Source organism: Podarcis pityusensis, assembly GCF_964106645.2.
Source record: "Podarcis pityusensis genome assembly, chromosome: 8".
Classification (NCBI taxonomy): Eukaryota; Metazoa; Chordata; class Lepidosauria; order Squamata; family Lacertidae; genus Podarcis; species Podarcis pityusensis.
The window spans coordinates 36,842,833-36,861,920 of record NC_138033.1 but is presented as its reverse complement, the minus strand read 5'-3'; the positions used below and the strand labels follow the sequence as shown (position 1 = coordinate 36,861,920).

General features: G+C 42.7%; 1 long non-coding RNA gene across 2 annotated transcripts; it reads left to right on the top strand.

Annotated features, from left to right (window-relative positions):
• Window positions 1-652: 652 nt before the first annotated feature.
• LOC308483348 lies at window positions 653-7,376 on the top strand. 2 transcript variants are annotated; one of them, XR_013989642.1, is made up of 3 exons: window positions 653-733; window positions 5,785-5,924; window positions 6,943-7,376. It is a non-coding gene; the product is annotated as an uncharacterized lncRNA (long non-coding RNA). The 2 variants fall into 2 exon arrangements; XR_013989643.1 differs by lacking the exon at window positions 653-733 and adding an exon at window positions 3,169-3,279.
• Window positions 7,377-19,088: the final 11,712 nt, after the last annotated feature.

Sequence of the window (19,088 nt, the reverse complement as noted above, 5' to 3'; positions counted from 1 at the left end):
AAGCTACTGAACACAGTCAGACCCTGGTGCCATCTGACACAGTACTGTCTGCACTGACTGGCAGCAGGTGAGGGGGGCTTTCCTAGTCCTTCCTGAAGATGTCAGGGATCAATTCTGGCACCTTCTACATGCATAGGAGATGCTCTACCCCAGAGCTACAAGCTTTTCCTCAAGGGCGGTAGGTCAGGCCAAGAAGTTATGAGCTTCGCAAGATCAGCCAAGGTCAGCTGATCAAGGGAGCAGAGCAATTCCCCTGTGCAGAAAGGCTGCAGCATATAGGACCTTCCAGTTTAGAGAAAAAGCCCAAAAGAGGTGAAATGACAGAAGTTTATGAAATTATGCATGGCATGCAGAAAGTGGGTAGAGAAAAGTTTTTATCCCTCATAACACTAGAACTCGTGGACATCCAATGAAGCTGAACATTGGAAGATTCAGGACAGATAAAATAAAGAACTTCTTCACACAGCACATAGTTAAACTATGGAACTCATTCCCACGGGAAGTGGGGTTTACAGCCAAATCACAAATGCTTGTTTTGCTAGACAGGCACAGGGCTACTACATGGAGAGTTCTTAAGCTTCCTAGAGAGGATCCTCTGTGTGGTCACTTCCCCTTCCTCCTCTGGGCAGGAATTCTGTAACAAAGGAGAATTCTACAACAAATCAGATAATCTTTTATACTTTTTCCTGCTTCTGAGGAGATTGTCTCTCCACCATGCTTCCAAGCTAATCAGGTGTGTGTCATGGGGCTCCAGATACACACAACAAATTCAGTACTTTAGTATTTTGTACCTGAGAGGTATTGTATTTGCTGCCTGCATTGAAATGCAGATAAACCTTTGTTGTTGTTGTTTATCTTACAAAAACACGTGGTTCATTCTCTGCAATTGAGGGGAAGAGGGGCAGGTCAGGAGAGCACAAATAAATGGGATAAAGAGGTGTAATTGCCTTATTCCTAAGCTTTAGTAAGCTGCAAAACATAGAAGAAAGGCTTCACAGCCCTCTTACTTTTCATATTTCTCTTACACACGTGGGATAGGAGGTGCATTTTAATCCACAGATTTAATCCTCACTCCATCTCTTAAACAGAAGGAAGTGATGGCCACAAGCATGGATGGCTTAAAAGGGACTGGAGAAATTCATGGATAAAGTTATCAATGCCTACTAGCCACAATGGCTATCCTCTGCCTCCATGCCCAGAGACATTAATGCTTCTGAGCACCCGTTGTTGGAAATTGCAGGAAGGGAGAGAGCTCATGTGCTCGGGTCCTGCATGTGGGTTTTCCACAGACATCTGGTTGGGCACTGTGAGATCAGGATGTTGGACTAGATCAGGGGTCAGCAAACTTTGTTCGCAGGGGGCCATTCCACTGTCCCTCAGACCTTGTGGAGGGCCAGACTCTCTCTCTCTCTCTCTCTGAATTCCTATGCACACTGCACATACCCACCCCCACCCCCAGCAGCCTTCTCAGTTTGCCGCTTGCCTCATTCGCTGGTGGTGGTGGCACAAAACAGGCTTCCTTCCTGCCTAGAGAAAGAAGGCGCTGCACTTACCTTCCCAGGGGCTGCCGCTGCTGCTGCCACCGCTTCTTCTTCTTGTGAAGTGGGTAGGCAGAGTGAGCTTGTCCACTCTGCTCTCTGACCCACAGGAGCACCAGGGTGGCAGTGGCGGCGGCGGAAGAGGCCGAGTGGCGGCTCTGCCAATCAAATGCCACGCCTGGTTTACCTCAGCGTGGTGCGGGGATGTCTTTGCCAATCAAATGTGGCTGAGGTAAACCAGGTGCAGCATTTGATTGGCAGAGACGTCCCCACACCATGCTGAGGTAAGCTAGGCGTGGCGTTTGATTGGCAGAGCTGCCATCGCTCGGCCTCTTCCTCCCGTCGCCATCGCCGGGAGACTCAGAATCGCGGTGGGTTCCGGCTTCGCGTTGTGGGCCAGATTTAGGACCCAGGTGGGCCTGATCTGGCCCGGGGACCATAGTTTGCCGACCCCTGGACTAGATTGACCATTGGTCTGATCCAGCAGGTTCTTCTTGTGTTCTTATGCATGAGGATTTGAAGCTGGTTTTCACTAGATAAGGTCATAGCTGCCTCAGTAGGGAACAAGTTCTCAAGAAACACTGGATAAAAACAACAACTAGGCATTGTTGGCCAGGACTCTGCTGTGCAAAGAGAACATCCATGTGGAAAGTGAGCAGAATGAAATAACTTTAACTGATTAATCATCTGCTGTGCAATCAAGTCATTGATTAATCAATCAATCATTTTGAAATGGCTCTGCATCTTACAAAACAAGAAGAAAACCCTAAATGAAGTTGCCTGGTTTGAAATATGAATGTATGTGAAAGGCAACTTGCAATTTAATAAATACAAGTTGGAAATAGCTGTTTATAATTCCTCCCTCTTTATTTCTTGCTAAAGTAATTCAGATGGATTAAAATCTCAGAAAATAAAAGGGTACTTTTAATTTGTACCCACACACTGATTAAAACATCCCCTCACCATTTAACAACAGCTTCATCAGTTAATCAACTATCACTTTAGTTGATTAACTTATTTAATCTAATTGCAGCTGCTTTCTTGGTTCCATATAAGGGGGAAAGCTAGACAGTTTAAGAAGTGAAATGTATAGAATTGCTCTTTCTGTGGTGAGGAATTGCAGATTGGGAGAAGTAACTTGGTGTTTATTTACTCATTCATTCAGAGCATACAGTTAGAGAAGCTTACAAATAAATAAAAGATAACATAGTCCTTGCCCTCAGGCTTGCAATCTAAAAAGACCTGACATGAAAGGAAAAGGGGATGGGAAGGGAAGAAGAAAAGAAGCAAACTCAGACATCAAATTTGCCAAGACACATGGTTCTCTCTACCACTACCCTGGCTCGCTTACATAACAATCTGAGCATCCTGCCAGCATCTGGAAGTGTATCGATATGAGCTTGGAGGATCAGTCTGCATGATACCCTGGGTTCCTTCCAAAGCTGCGATCCTGTGTATATGGGCTAGAATCTATAAGAGGAAATCGGCCAGTCCAGTTCCTTGTTAATGTCTTTGGCTGGCCGGTTAAGCCCTGTGATTCACAAGCCTAAAGAGGTTGCCATAGAGACACATGGGTGAGCCTTTTCTCACCTCAGCTGGCTTGATGCCACATTATCCCAGGAGACAGAACAATAGGTCAAGAGGGACTGTGTATGTGAGCAGTGTGTGTGTGTGTGTGTGTGAGAGAGAGAGAGAGAGAGAGAGAGAGAGAGAAGGAGAGTTTGGCTGATGCTGGATGCTGGTGAATCAAAATAAACATTTGCTCTGTGCTGGACTTTGGGCCTCTCCTGGAAGCAAGCAAGATCTGTTGGAAGGTTAACAAGTCTTGCAGTCAAAGAGGATGCTCCCAGATTGCATGGGACAAAACTGGGCAGCGGTTTGAGGAGAAGACCTGAGAGGCAGGATGACTGCAGAGGATGCTTATTTAGGAGAACTGGCGTTGCAGGGTCAGCCGAGCAATGGAGACCTGTGAGGGGGAGCCAAGCCTGTAAAGGAGACCTCTGGGTATAGGGTGGTATATAAATTCTATTATTATTATTATTATTATTATTATTATTATTATTATTATTAAGGTGAAAAGGGAAGGGAGCCTGACAGAGTGAGTTGCTTTGGCCAGAGAAGTGAGTCCCCCCCAGGCATCCACCAGCCTCTCTAATCAGTGCCACTAGCTCCGAGGGGAGGAAAACTCCGGCTGGTGCTCTCATGTAGCATTAAAAAGGACAAGCAGTCTGTCAGGGGAAGAGAGGCCTTGGTGGGGGGATTGCCCCCCTCCCCCTGATCATAAAGACAGCGGCATTGCAGCCTGCTTTATGTGGAGTAGTGATGTCAGCCAAGGAGGATTTCTTCTTAGGCTATGGGGCTAATCCACAGTGTCACTTCCCTATGTAAGAAAGGATGGGCTTTTCTTCTCCCTGACAGCGAGGGAGGGAGATAGGCTTGCTTATTCATTTATGCTCTTTTCCAATGAAAATGAAAAAAATAAATAAGTGCTGCAAATGAGCTGCTTGGAGCCATTAGGAAGCCTCTCTTTGAAGAGTTGGCCTGAATATCTCTGGAAACTCAACTTGCTGGCGCCAGGGTGCCCAAAGAGGCGGCTGCCATTTTCTGGTGGTGGCAGCAGAGCTGTGGGAGTTGAAGAATCTCCTTGTCCTCCCTCTGCCCTTCACCCTAAAAAAGAAAAAATATAATATGCTTGGGACCCAGCTATCTGGAAGTCCACTTGCTCCCTTATAGACCTGCCCAGCCCCTGGAGGCACTGGGGGATGCTCTTCTCATGGTGACGCAGTTCTCTCAGGTACAGCATGTGGTGACTCGTGAGAGGGTGTTCTCAATAGTAACAAGCACATCAACTATGGAATGCCCTCTTCTTTCAGGTGTGAGCAGCACCACCATTGATGACAATTAACCACCAAGGATTTGACTAAGATGGTGCCCCTGGCTTGGTTGATGCAGTTATATTGCTAGTACACTGTCTGTTTTTACACTGAATTGAATTTACACTTATTTATTTCATTTATTTATTTCATAAAATTTATACAATGCCTGATTGTAGAAAGAAAACCTCAAAGCAGTATACCAAAAGATAAAATAAGAAAAGCAAGAAAGATTTACAGCCATACTTTTAAAAACGCAGAAAAGTTATTACTAAAACAGATTAAAATTACCTCAGCTTTCTAAGCATCTGGGTAGCCTTGTCTAAACAAGAATGTTTCAGCAGGCACCAGGAAGGGTAAAGTGAAGGTACAGTGGTACCTCGCAAGACGAATGCCTCGCAAGACGGAAAACTCGCAAAACGAAAGGGTTTTTGGTTTTTTGAGTTGCTTCGCAAGACGATTTCCCCTATGGGCTTGCTTCGCAAGACGGAAACGTCTTGCAAGTTTGTTTCCTTTTTCTTAAAACCGTTAATACAGTTGCGACTTGACTTCGAGGAGCAACTCATAGCACGCGGTGTGGTAGCCTTTTTTGAGGTTTTTGAAGACTTTGGTGATTTTTGAAGCTTTTCCAAAACTTTTCCGACACCGTGCTTCGCAAGACGAAAAAAACCGCAAGACGAAAAAACTCGCGGAACGAATTAATTTCGTCTTGCGAGACATCACTGTACCTGCTGGATTTCAACAGGCAAGGAGTTCCAAAGTGAAATACAATTTTCTTGTATTGTTTTCATGTTTGTTTTTGCTCTAGAATGGTGTAAACCAGGCTTCCTCAACCGCAGCCCTCCAGATGTTTTGAGACTACAGTTCCCATCATCCCTGACCACTGGTCCTGCTAGCTAGGGATCATGGGAGTTGTAGGCCAAAGACATCTAGAGGGCCGAGGTTGAGGAAGCCTGGTGTAAACAGTGAGTAGCATATTATATTTTTTCTTTTTTAGGGTGAAGGGCAGAGGGAGGACAAGGAGATTCTTCAACTCCCACAGCTCTGCTGCCATCACCAGAAAATGGCAGCCGCCTCTTTGGGCACCCTGGCTCCAGCAAGTTGAGTTTCCAGAGATATTCAGGCCAACTCTTCAAAGAGAGGCTTCCTAATGGCTCCAAGCAGCCCAGAAGATTTTTTTTAAAAAAATTATTTTTATTCAATTTCCAATACAAAATTTAAACATACATTTTCAATATTATCACAGATACGTAATTTTGACTTCCTTCAGCTCATCCGCGAATCTTGCATTTTCTAATCTTCTATCCGCAATTCTAAATTTAACATTGCCTTTTATTTTAAATAAACCTATTCCCTTATTCCCTTTTTTACAGTGTTTCTAATATTCTGGACCCAGAAGATTGACCTGGGAACTGAGATGAGGCTGTGGGCATTTGGGACATCTTCAAGGCAGTGGAGTGAAAACTTTCCCCAGAAGGAAATGGACACACTTGAGCCCTTCTGCTGATCATAGGTGCCTGCGAAAGGATTAATTGTAGTGTTGTGGGTACACAGATGGATGAACTTGTCAATTATTATTTTCCTCAGTTTTTCGTTTTTCTGCTCTGAAATTCTCAACCCATTTCTGCATCAGTTTGGGTTTTGCTCCCCTGCACATATTTGCAGACAATGTTTCCTTAACATATTGCATTTTTAGTATGTTAGTTTCACAAACATATGCATTTGTGTTTGTTAATCTCCCCCAACATATGTTTTCTGGCATGCGTTTCTTGGTTGGAGAACTGTGTTGCAATATTCGGGGAACTGCAAATTTCAAAGGGTATCTTTTGGCTGGCGTACTAGTTTGCATAAAAATGTGAACTGAAGTTCTTGTCTCACATCCCAAATGTCTGAATGAGAAGAGGATCTCTTCTAACCCGGTGACTTTTGACTGTAAAATATCTAGATGCAGCAAGAGTGTGGGAACTGCACTGACAATTAAGTGCCCAGGCATGCCCAGTGTTAGCTTGTGGTTATTATTTCAATTTGTACCCTTGGGATTGGAGGAGAGAGGTGTATGTGCGTTTGTGCAGAGAGGAAGACTCATCCTTTTGTCCCTCGCCCGGCCAGGGGGAGGGGACAAGCTAACTCTGTAATTCTGAGATGAACAAAGAAATACAGTAGGCTTAGTTGATCCCTGGAAGTATCTGACGGTGCTGGTGGCCTCCTAAAATGTAATGGGGAAAGAAGTAACTACAGTGGTACCTCGGGTTACATACGCTTCAGGTTACAGACTCTACTAACCCAGAAATAGTACCTTGGGTTAAGAACTTTGCTTCAGGGTGAGAACAGAAATCGTGCTCCGGCTGCGCGGCAGCAGCAGGAGGCCCCATTAGCTAAAGTGGTGCTTCAAGTTAAGAACATTTTCAGGTTAAGAACAGACATCCAGAACGAATTAAGTTCTTAACCCGAGGTACCACTGTACTGGAGTGTTAATGCCATGATCTGACCCTTACCATGTATTTATGCATAAATAAAACCTTTTTTCATAGAAGCGCCATCAGTTTCCAGTGAGCTCCGTTCCAAGGAAACGGCACCACTAAAACTTCTCACTGCCCAGAAGTGGAATGCATGTGTGTAACAGAATACACCTGTGATTGATCTGAAAATGGAGACAATGAATGTGCAAAAAGAGCAAAACCTTTACCCTGTGTTATCATGGCATAGGACAAGGCTGGGGGCATCCCAGCATCCTTTGCAAGGCTATAAGGCAGCCTCCTGCAATATGGTACCTTTCAGATGTTTTGGACCACAACTCCCATCAGTCCCAGCCAGCACAATTACACGGTGCTGGGGCTGATATGAGTTGTGGTTCAGGTTGGGGCAGACTGCTATAATACAGTTTCTCTCAGATTGCATGGAGGTTCTTTATCAAGGGTGATCACCTGGAACATTAGATGGATGGGCTGGGAGACCCCCCAGATGTGCAAGGCTAATGCTGACTTTGGGTAGGGGAGAAAGTATTTGGGGAGGAAGTAGGGGATCTGGGTTGAAGTGTGGGAGCCTCTGCTGCACCGAGGAGAGCAAAAACAAAAAACCCAGCAGCTGGAAGATAATTGTTCTTGACATTATTGTATTTACTATGTAATCTTTAGTCTATTGTGTATTATATTTTATATTGCATTCAGTATTTTGTATTGCATTTCTGTTTTGTATTGTAAGGCATTTTGTGCCTTATTGTAATATAAAAGCAGGGTATAAACATCTAATCTAACATTCTCGTCCTTCGATCCAACTAATTAACATGTACGTTACAGTGAACGTCTGAAATTTAGTGCATGCTGGCAGCCCCAGATGAAGTCTGAAAACTCAAGAGTGTAAAAAATCTCTCTCTCTTTTGGATGTGTGTGTGGAATTCATCTGCGAATGGGATTGCTATTCTTCAGGCATGAAAGCTAACATTCATCAAAGCTTGGAAGTTCACTGTAATGTAATTTGGTGGCACTCTTCCTTTGTTTGAAAGTAGGATGTATATTTAGTAGGAGCCACTCAGATCAGGATTGTAACTTTATATTCCTTGTGATGTTATAATAAAGGCAATCCTTTAGTGTGGCAGGACTTATTCTCTGGAACTCCCTACCCATTGATATTAGGCAAGTGACTTTATTGTACTGTTTTTGATGCCTGCTTAAACCTTTTTTTTTGTTTAGACATGCCTACCTTGACATGTAATTTTATTATGTACATTTGCTTTTAAAGTGATTGATTTTTTTGTCTATATTTTGATACTTTTAGTATGTCTGCAGTTTTAAAATTTTGTATTTATCACTACTTTTAATGAATATTTTATATTGTTTTATGTAAGCCACTTAGAATTCTTATTATTATTAAATGGTCTAGAAATCTTGCTAAAGTACAAGATCTGCCAAGCAACAGTTACTTCTCTATGGGATGGTTCAATTAAGTAAGCCGAGCATGGTTGTGAACATCTTGAGAATTGTAGTGTTTATCATTTTTAATAATATGCTCTAAATGCTTTTAAGTGGTGTTATGACTGTAGTATTGTGTTTTCTTGTTGTAGCCTCCTTGTTGTTTTTCTATGGAAATACAGTTCATAGATATTTAAATAAATCTATCAACCTACCAACATTATTTTCCTTTTGGAAAAAAAATGCTTTCCAGTGGGTCATTGTTTCCAGGATGAAGGTACCCTTCTTGGAATGAACATCACCTTAAACAGACCAGTCAAACCGCCTCAGATAAATTCTCCTAAACACCTTTGAGTCTACTTGCAAGGAAAGCTTCCATCACATAAAGAACTTGTTCAGAACTGACACTGCGCTAGAGATGGCAGATCAAACAAAAAGGTTTTACCTACCCCACTCTTTCAGCGTGAATTGTTCCCCTAAATCTTGATAATGGAACACTTCTGGCTGGCTGTAGCCCATCATCTTGACATTTGGAATACAGATATATGAGAAGCATGTCATGTTAACAGAACACTACAACAGGCATACTTTGTCTCAGTTGATGGGAGAATCGCATCATAGAGAATAATTCATACTGACAGTAAGAACTTGCAGATGGGAAATCTAAAATGGATAAGTCATTATAGAAATTTATTGGACTGGGTGAGTGGACAGAGCAGAGTAGACTGGCCACCCCACTTAAACAAAACCGTGTGTGTGTGTGTTCGTGTTCTGAAAGGTATTTCTTTCTCAGCATACATCCCAAGTTGTGGTGCAGTTTTGATTTGGCTAAATGTTGAGTTTCTACCAGAACGAAAGAATGGGGAAAAAACCGCTAGTTCAGATTTTTTAATTAAAATGTAAATGTGACATTTCCCAATATGTTCTGATTTCTTCATCTTGTCACTGAAACTACATTTCAGGAACTTCAAACCTTTGTGTCCCCATATTGGGCACATTTTACACTGTGTGAAAATATATAAACTACAGAAGAAGAAAGTCCCCAGATTTAGCCATCCACCCGTTTTCATTCAAACCAGTATCATTCAATTACTTAAAAGGGTTCCACATGTTTCTCTTATGGCAATGTGATATTTCCGGGCCACCTTTTCTATATCAGCAGGACATGTGAAAAAGGATCTAGGTGTCTTAGTAGACCACAAGCTTAACATCACAGTCAAAAGAGTCAGGGGGGAAATGCTATCCTAGGCTGCATTAATAGAAGTATAATGTTCATATCTAGGGAAGTAATAAATCTGCTCTATTCTGCTTTGGCCAGACCCCACCTGAAGTCTTGTGTCCAGTTCTTGACACCAAAATTTAAGATGGATATTGTCAAACTGGATCGTGTGCAAAGGAGGGTTACCAAGATGATACAGGGTCTGGAAACCAAACATGAGGAACAGTTGAAGGGGTTGAGTATGCTTAGCCTGGAGAAGAGAAGACTGATAGGTGACAGGATAGCTATCTTCAGATATCTGAAAGGCTGTCACATGGAAGATGGAGCAAACTTGTTTTCTCCTGCTCCAGAGGATAGGACCTGAAATTCCAAATTCCAAGAAATGAGATTCTGATTAAAAAAATATGAAGACCTTTATGATGGTAAGAGCTGTTTGATAGTGGAATGGACTACCTCAGAAGGTGGTGGACTCTCCTTCATATGAGGTTTTTAAACAGAGGCTGGAGCTACCTGTCAGCGATTCTAGTGTGATGCGGGAATCACAGCTAAAGGTGCGATTGAAGGTTATCTAGCTAGACAAGCCTGAGTTTATGGCTAGCCACATTTTTATCCAGTTGGGCAACACCACAATAAATGAATAGTCAGAGCCAAAAGCATTTAGATGGAAATCCCAGACAGCAATACATTTTTGTCACATGCAGGGTGACCTTGATCCCCAAACAATCTCCCTGGCATGGCAAAAATCAGTCGTCACCCATGATGCATTAGTGAAAAGTATCCACTCTGCAAAATTATTCCACCTCAATCTCATCATGTCTTTGCCACTTCAAAAACAAGCATAATAATCTTTAGTTGTCCTAATCAGCTGCAGTTTTGTTCATTTATGCTAAATAATTGAAAAGCCATTTCTAAGAGGATAGATGATGTGTGATTCTTGGGGTTGATTTTCTGGGAAGTGACTGCCCAGGTACTTTAGAAGGTTACTACATCTGATTGAAGTCTCTTCCCCTTTATATAAGCAGCATAATTAATGAGGTTGTAATGAATTCAGGTGCTGCTGGTTTGTTACCTCGAGAGAGAGAGAAAAGTTATAAGAACAGTTTGAAATCTGAATTGGAAGGGGGGAGAAAAGGTCGTGATTAGTATTGATTGTGAAGTACTGTATTTTGAATTAATGTGCCTCATGTAATAGTTGGCTGCCTTTGCTAATTTTTAGACAGAGCTGGCTCCGTGCTGTCCAGCTGTGCATTGCACATCCAGGATAAAAGTTTCACAATTAGCTTGAAATCATAATCTTTGAACTGAAAAAATGTCCTAATCATGGCAGTGGGGAGAAAATATGCAGGAAATGTTTTTATTGAGAATTTGGTTTGGACGAAAAGCTGCACAGCATTCTTCATATGGAGGCAAACAGGACCATGAAACAGATACAGACAACATATGTAGTATTTCATTCCTGACTTTACATTGAAAATATATTTTCAGAGCTTATGCACTTTTTGTTCTATGGATGCTGACTTTTCTTCTAGCAGCTCTTCTGCTTTCGATACCTGAGTTACAGGCAGAATGTCCAAAGGTGAATTGTTTCCCACCATCACATATTGATGCCATGAAAAGATTTGACTACTCAGTTTCAACACATCATGTTTTCAAAGTCCAAGAACCTGAAAGATGCTGGCAAACCAGACTCTGGACCCTGTTCCTCTCTGTTTGTTGACTAATAAAGTGACCTGAATTTGCATTCATAGAATCATAGAGTTGGAAAAAATACCTAGTAGTCCAGCCCTCTGCAATGCAGGAATCTCAACCAAAGTATCCATGACAGATGGCCATCCACCCTCTGCTTAAAAACCTCCAAAATAGTGTGAAATCATATGAGAGCTATCTAGCTATACTGTATGTCATGCTCAGAGAAGTCCCCTTGAAATTAATGGAGTTAAGCTAGACTGTGTGGCTCTGATTCACTTTATTATTGGGATTGAAATCTGATATATTAAGTCCAAAGCACTGTTTTGCCCCTATTGATTATAACGGGGAATCTAAAAATGGCAAACTCCTTTCCCCATATTCATATACAGTGTGGTTGAAAATTGCTCCAGCTCTGTTGCTCATGCCCTGCTCTCAGAGCCAAAACTCAGGGGAGAGCGACAACCCGTGGGTTTACTTCAACATTGCCCCCCCCCCCAAATAACTGCAATTGGAATGTACTGGAAAATGAAGTCACTATGATTAAAAACTAGACCAGCTCATCAAAATGAAAGGTCACCCTTTCCATCCCTCCCCTCTCAAGTGCTATCAAGCTCTGGGTTTAATTTCTCAGGGAAAAAAGGGGTGGTGGGAAATTCTAAGAGGTGACATGATAAAAAGTTTAGGAAATAATGCATCGGGTAGGGAAAGTGGATAATATCTCTCTCTCTCTCTCTCTCTCTCTCTCTCTCTCTCTCTCTCTCTCTCTCATAACATTAAAACTTGAGGACATCCAATGAAACTGAATGTTGGAAGATTCAAGACAGATAAAAGAAAGTGCACAGTGGACCTTTCTCCCACACGAGGCATCGAGGGCCACTAACATGTATGGCTTTAAAAGAGGACTGGACAAATTTATGGAGGATAAGGCTATCAGTAGCGAATAGCCCTCCACAATTGGAGGCAGAAATGCTTCTGAATACCAATTGCTAGAAATTTCAGGAGGGGAGAGTGCCGATGTTCAGGTCCTGCTTATGTGTTTCCCACAGGCATCTGGTTGGCCACTGTGAGAAGGACGCTGGGCCAGATGGTTCATGGCCTCACCCAGCAGGTTTTTCTTACGTTCTTATGGACATGCCTTTATGGTAAAACTGAGGTAACAGAGCTACAAAAGTTGCTCACCCCCTGAGCTGCCTCGACGCACCTTGTAAACAGCACAATCCAGCTTGGTGACATGAAACACTACTGCAATCACCCTGATTTTCCTCATGATTTAGGGTACGCACAGAGCAGATGCCCACCCCTAGCAATGGCCTTACCCAACAAGCGATTTTTTTCTGTCCATTTTCTCATTCATGAAGCCATGCCTGTTGATACGAACAGCACTCAACAAAAATACAAAGGAACCATTGAAGCAAGAGGCCAGCACTTTTAATTTTGCTTTCAAAGCCTTCTCTTCTACAGGGAAATAGGTTTATACACAGCATCTATAGGAATAAGGGGTTACTTTTAGGTTGAACTATGAACCCCTCCAGATGTCCTTTTTAATTGCACATTTGTGGTGATTTGTGCTCGTGATGCTTCTGGTGCTGATCCTGCATCAAATACTGTTTGCGCCTGCAAAAGTTTGGGGGCTTTCGCACTGCTTCACTTCCAGTCAGTGCAGATCCTGAAACTTCCGGCTGAAATACCACATTTTTTTAATACCACAAATGTTCTGCTTTATTTTTGTCCTTCCTTTGTTGCACTACAGCCCCTCCAAATAGCAGGACAGTGGTACCTTGGTTCTTGAACGGCTTGGCTCCTGAACAAATCGGCTCCCGAACGCCGCTAACCTGGAAGTAAGTGTTTCTGTTTGCGAATGTTTTTCGGAAGCCGAACGTCCGATGCGGCTTCCACTTGACTGCTGGAAGCTCCTGCGGCCAATCAGAAGCCGTGCCTTGGTTTTCGAATGGTTTCAGGAGTCGAAAAGACTTCCAGAACAGATTAAGTTCGAGAACCAAGGTACCACTGTAATGAGATAGCACTGGGGAACCTTGCAAAACCAAACCAAAGCATAATAAATCTATCATGAATGCACTATTACTGTGTCAGGCACACATTCCCTGAAATAAAAGACCAGTTTGGGGTGGCCTGTTTTGTTGTTCTATAAGAGCTGTGGATGTGGAGCCCCACAGGGGGATGGATTAGATGACTTCTGGGGTCCCTTCCAACTCTACATTTCTATGATTCTATGTCCCTCTGGCATTGTGACTATTACTTTCCCCAGGACAACTTTAATAAATACCACTGATATAGCTAATCAGACACCATGTGACTTTTCTGAAACTTAGTGATGAACCATGATGTGGATGTGTTTTGGGCAAATCAAACTCTAAAAAGTGAGACGTTATGGAATGCAAAGCTCACTTGGATGATATCAAGCACTCTTGCATGTTTAGAAACTGTTGTAGATACAACCCAAATCCAGGGAAAGGTAATTTATTATGTAGCTCTCAACCCACACCACCAGCTGCCTCGTATAGCGTATTTGACCCTTGTTCGGTTCACGGTTCTCAACTGAGGTTAGTGATCTACTTTATCCTTGTATATTGCTAGTGATTTAGCTTCCGCTAAAGTTATCCTGTAGCCTGGAAGTGGGGAACCTTTTTCAGCCTTAGTTAACATTCCCCTCATAGCTCACCTTCTGGGGCAGTAGGCCACTGGTAGGTGGGGCCAAAGCATAAGAAATAAGAAGAGCCTGCTGGATCAGGCCAGTGGCCAATCTAGTCCAGCATCCTGTTCTCACAATGGGAAAAAAAGAGGAGCACAAGAGAACTCTCCCTCCTGTGGTTTCCAGCAACTGGTATTCAGAAGCATCACTGCCTCCCGTGGGAGCAAGTTCCGAAATTTAACTATGCATGAAGATGGACTTTCTTTTATCTGTTTTAAATCTTCTAACATTCAGCTTCATTGGATGTCCTCAAGTTTTAATGTTACTATAGAGGCTTTGAATAGCTACTAGTCACAGTGGCTATGATCTGCCTCCACAGCTGGAGGCAGTAAAGCTTTTGAATGACACCACAAAGCCCTACCCCCTGTTCCTAGGTCCTTTGTGCTCACATTTTACTCCAGAGCTGTTGAAATATTTGTGAGTATCCCATGGCATCACTGCAGCTCAGCCAACTGCCAGAGGGCCTCATCTAAATAAATTGAAACTGGCAGCAGCTTTGACCTACAGGCTTCTGTGACATCACAGCATCTCAAGCAATGCCAGGGAGGCCTTGGAGACGGGCAGGAAACACCCAGCCTGCCCCATATCCTCTACTTTGTTCTTTGCTATTGGGGACATAATCTTTTGGGGGAAATTGGCAAAAAGTCATTTTTCACTATAGTTTATTTGGTAAAATTTAAAGCCTCATCCACATTCTTACCCTTGATGTTTGTGCCATAGAGCTGCCTTTGCCCTGGGAGTGAAGTAAAGATATTGTGGGGTGTGGAGAGGGAGGAGGATGTTGACTTAAAAGTATGGAAACCAAAATTCTGTGAAAAAAGCTTGCTTTAGTTTTCTTTTTCCTCACCTTTCTGTAACAGACATCTTTTCTGACTGTGTGGCAGAGATACCATCTCTGGATTGAAACCTATTTATTATTTTAATGAAAAGCAAGTTTGCCTGTGGTGAATGCATGCAGGCTTATGATACAATACCCTAAGGTGGAAGGGCAGGAACAATTACATTAATTCGTTTCACGTAGAACTTTAGAAAAACTAAACATTGAGGCACCTCCTGCCATTGCATGGCCCTGTTCCAGTAGCATACCCTCTGGTGAAAATTGGGACACCCTATTCAACAACAACAACAACAACAACAACAACAACAACAACAACAACAACAGTTTTATTATTTATACCATGCCTCTCTGACTTGTATATAAAACATAAAAACACATATAAAAACATAATAAAACATTAAACATTAAAATTATCCCCTATACAGGACTGCCTTCAGATGTCTTCTAAAGGTTGCATATCCTTGGCTCAGGGGTCGCATAATTCCATACCCTCCAACATTTCTCCAATAAAAATAGGGACATCCAAAGGAAAAGTGGGGCATTATGGGATCAAATCAGAAACCAGGATTGCTTCTGTAAATCCGGGACTGTCCCTGGAAAACAAGGACACCTGGAGGGTCTGTTATATGCACACCTAAAAAGGTAGGCCAGCTTTAAATAAAGACAAATATTCAGACATGCACCCATTTACATTTTTACAATAAAATTATTTATAGTTTTGCTATTGATGCTTAACTTCCCTTTTGTTCTTGCCTGAAAGCACTTTGTGATGAGAGGACCACATTTGCAAGCTGAACAATATGAATCTTTACTGCTGTTCTGGAAGTGGTCAGGCCCCTTCCTCGTGGAAGGATCCATTTCCTGCCTTCTAACTAACTGGGGAGCTGCAAATTTCAAAAAGTGTCTTTGTTTCCTTTGGGATCTTAAGATGAAGTCTCAGATGCTGGCATTGGGCTGCCTATTGGCTACCTTGCTTTTGGCAGGATGAGCCGTTTTTTTGCCCCTGAATCGCTACTGCCCCCCCCCCCCGCGCTAAAAAAGCATTCCTCTCAGATCTCAAGAGCCCAGAAAGCATTCAGTGGCTACCTGTCCTTTTAAACAGGCGGTTATCTTAAGAAGGAGATGCCTTAAGAAGGTCATTACTCCAGTCTAATTTCAAAGTGGCACCAAAATGAAGGGTTGCCTTTGTGTGGGATTAATTTAAAAACCTCAGGATTTGATGTCAGTGGGAAAGAAGCAGCGTGGGATTCATAATGCTGCCTTCTCCCGCTCCTGGCCAGCGCCTGCAGCTAATTTCTTAGGAGATGAAAACTCTGACAAGCCCTTCAGTTAAGCTGAGAGCAGGCAGCCGTCCAGCAACACCCACAGGCCTTACAGGCATCCTGTGACCCCCTTAGAAAAGTCACATTCACTTTGCTCTTGAGAAAGGAAAAATAGCGCTACGGGCATTTTGTTTTAAATCATGTGAAATAAGGAAATGTGAGGATGTGAAAATGAAGTGAAAAAACTTGGAATTCATTTCCTCCCTTTGCCAGAGACTCAAAAGCAAAAAAAGAAAAGGAAAGAAAGAAAGCTTCATTTTGAAAGTGTGTGTAAAAACCGGATAGATTCACCAGTAGGCAGTGACTACAAAATGCTTAAGGTAAAATATGTAAATATGTAAAATAATCTCTTGAAAGCCATCTCCTTTTGCGCCTGAAAGAGTTTTTTTGGGTGCTTCTTTTCTTTCTTTCTTTTTGTTTTGTTAAAGCATCCTTATTTCTGAGCAGCATTAATAGAAAAAGTTACTCTTTAGCAAAACAAAACAAAACAACAACAAAAGGCAGGCGACATTCAGAGGAAGAAAGGGAGGTTTGGAAATGAATCTTCATGGAGATAAAGGGGAAGAAAAAGGGGAGATTTGCAACTTCCTTGTTCTTCAGCTGCCCTTTTAGTAATAATATGAATTATAATAATGTAACATGCAAATTACAGAATTCAATGTTTTGAAAGGGTTAGTTTCACCACGAAGCAGTGCAGGAGGACAGTGCCAAGGCAGCCAGCTCTCTTGTTTCATTCTGGAGCCAAGTTTCCTTTTTTTACTACTATTACGCCTTTCAACTCAGACATGCTTTTTATCTCTTTTGGCAAAGCAGATCCAACCCAATTTCCTTTTTCCTATGACAGAGGTCTATACAAAGGCACACTCTGATTTCAGCGTATCAGTTGGCTAAGCACCGCTAATCCTCTTCCAAACGCCTAACCTTTAATATAAGTGTTCTACCTTGGGAACCCATTGGGGATGTTCAAATAAAAAATGTCTGGATATCTTGTCTTTAGAATCTTAAAGCTTCTCCAAATCATCAACACTTAGACTGAATTACCATAATTATAGTTTAAAGAAAACATGTCTCATTTAAGCTTTTCTTTCTCCCTCTCCCTCTCCCTCTCTCTCTCTCTCTCTCTCTCTCTCTCTCTCTTTCTTTCTTCCCATGTGATGTGTCTGTTAATAATAAAAATAATAATAAAAATAATAATAAAACAATTTCAGCACCAAAACTGCCTAATGTCAGGGACAAAAAGAGTGAGGTGCAGGAAAAGGCAAAATAAAGAAACAAAAGGCAACAAAAAAATGTGATTGCCAAACTTTCTGTGTACATTGGGTTTGTAGACTTAATAAATGGTTCACGGGTATCTGAAAAGCACACACAGTATTGGGCAGGCCTCGCTGGGGAGGGTATTGCATGGTGCCACCATCATTGGAAGATACTACCTGATTTCTAGTTGTCAAGGGCAACTGAAGCAGGATTTCTGATGCTGAATGGAAAGCACAAGGGGTATCTGTGGCATTGGTGTGATGGCAACCTTTATCCCCACCCCCGCAACCTACATTTAAAGCAGCATTGTACCACTTTAGGCAGTCATGAGTTCACTCAAAGAACCTTGGGAGCTGTAGTTTGTTGAAGATGTTGAGAGCTGTTAAGAGACCCCCCCTCTTTCCCTCAAAGACCTACAATTCTAGAGTGGTCTAACAGTCAATCCCTCTTCCTAGAGAATTCTGAGAATTGTAGCTCTGTGAGGAGAATAGGGGATTCCTAACAATTCCCAGGATCCTTGGGGGGCAGCCACAGAGATAAGGAAAGCAGGGTTGTTCTGTTGTCAGGAGACGTCACTTCCTGGTTCGCATGGAGAAGCCGTTTTCAGTGGAGCCCAGCAATGGAAGTGTGCAGCTGTATTGAGGCAGCACTGGGTGTTGAAATCTTGTGCCCCTAACAATTTCATGCCCGGGGCAACCACCCCTGCTACACCACTGTCTGCTTTGCACCCTAAATATTTTCACCTCAATGGGAGGTGTCCTTGAAATCTAATAAGGCCTCTTTCTTCTTTGGATGGAGGATAGAGATGGGCAGGGGTGTGTGTGTACAGAATCTACCCTACTGTACAAAGAAAATTTCATATTAATTTGCTCCACCCACTTTTCCCACTGGACCCACCCACCACCAGCATGTGGCTGCCCAGAAGGGCATGTGGCTATCAGGTTGAAAAAGTTTCCCCACCCAATTTAGATGCTTAAAGTAAAGCAGTTTACGAACTGTGGAAGATAAGTGCCACAAGGCACAAGATGGAGAGTGCATGAGATTTGAGAATCCTCAAATAACAAGACAATTCCTTCACTTGCTTTGAAAAAACAAAGGGGTAATTTCTGTAGAGACAGGAGGTAGAAGAAGAAGAAGAAGAAGTGTTTGGATTTGATATCCCGCCTTTCACTCCCTTTAAGGAGTCTCAAAGCGGCTCACATTCTCCTTTCCCTTCCTCCCCCACAACAAACACTCTGTGAGGTGAGCGGGGCTGAGAGACTTCAAAGAAGTGTGACTGGCCCAAGGTCACCCAGCAGCTGCATGTGGAGGAGCGGAGACGCGAACCCGGTTCCCCGGATTACGAGACTGCCGCTCTTAACCACTACACCATACTGGCTCTTGGTGTACTTGGTGGTGCTTGTTTTTATTTATTTCTTACAGTTGGCTGTTGCCTATTCAACCAAGGTCTCTGGGCTGTTTGGTTTTTTTTAAAAAAAGTCAAAAGATAATTGCTTTTGTTGGAAAGGTACATGGAGAGCCCTTAACCCTTGCATCAGCTTAAGTAAAATAGTGAAATGTGAAATAAAATGGCCACTGGGGTGGGGAAGGAAGTCAATGAGTGTTGTTGGAACAGGGAAGAGGAATTGTGCCCCTCCCTCATTGCCAATGGGATATCACAGGCTCCCTCTAGCTGGGTGTGTGGGGCAGAGTCGCACAAGTCCATTCCACAGAATGCTTGCAGTAGTGATGTATGGA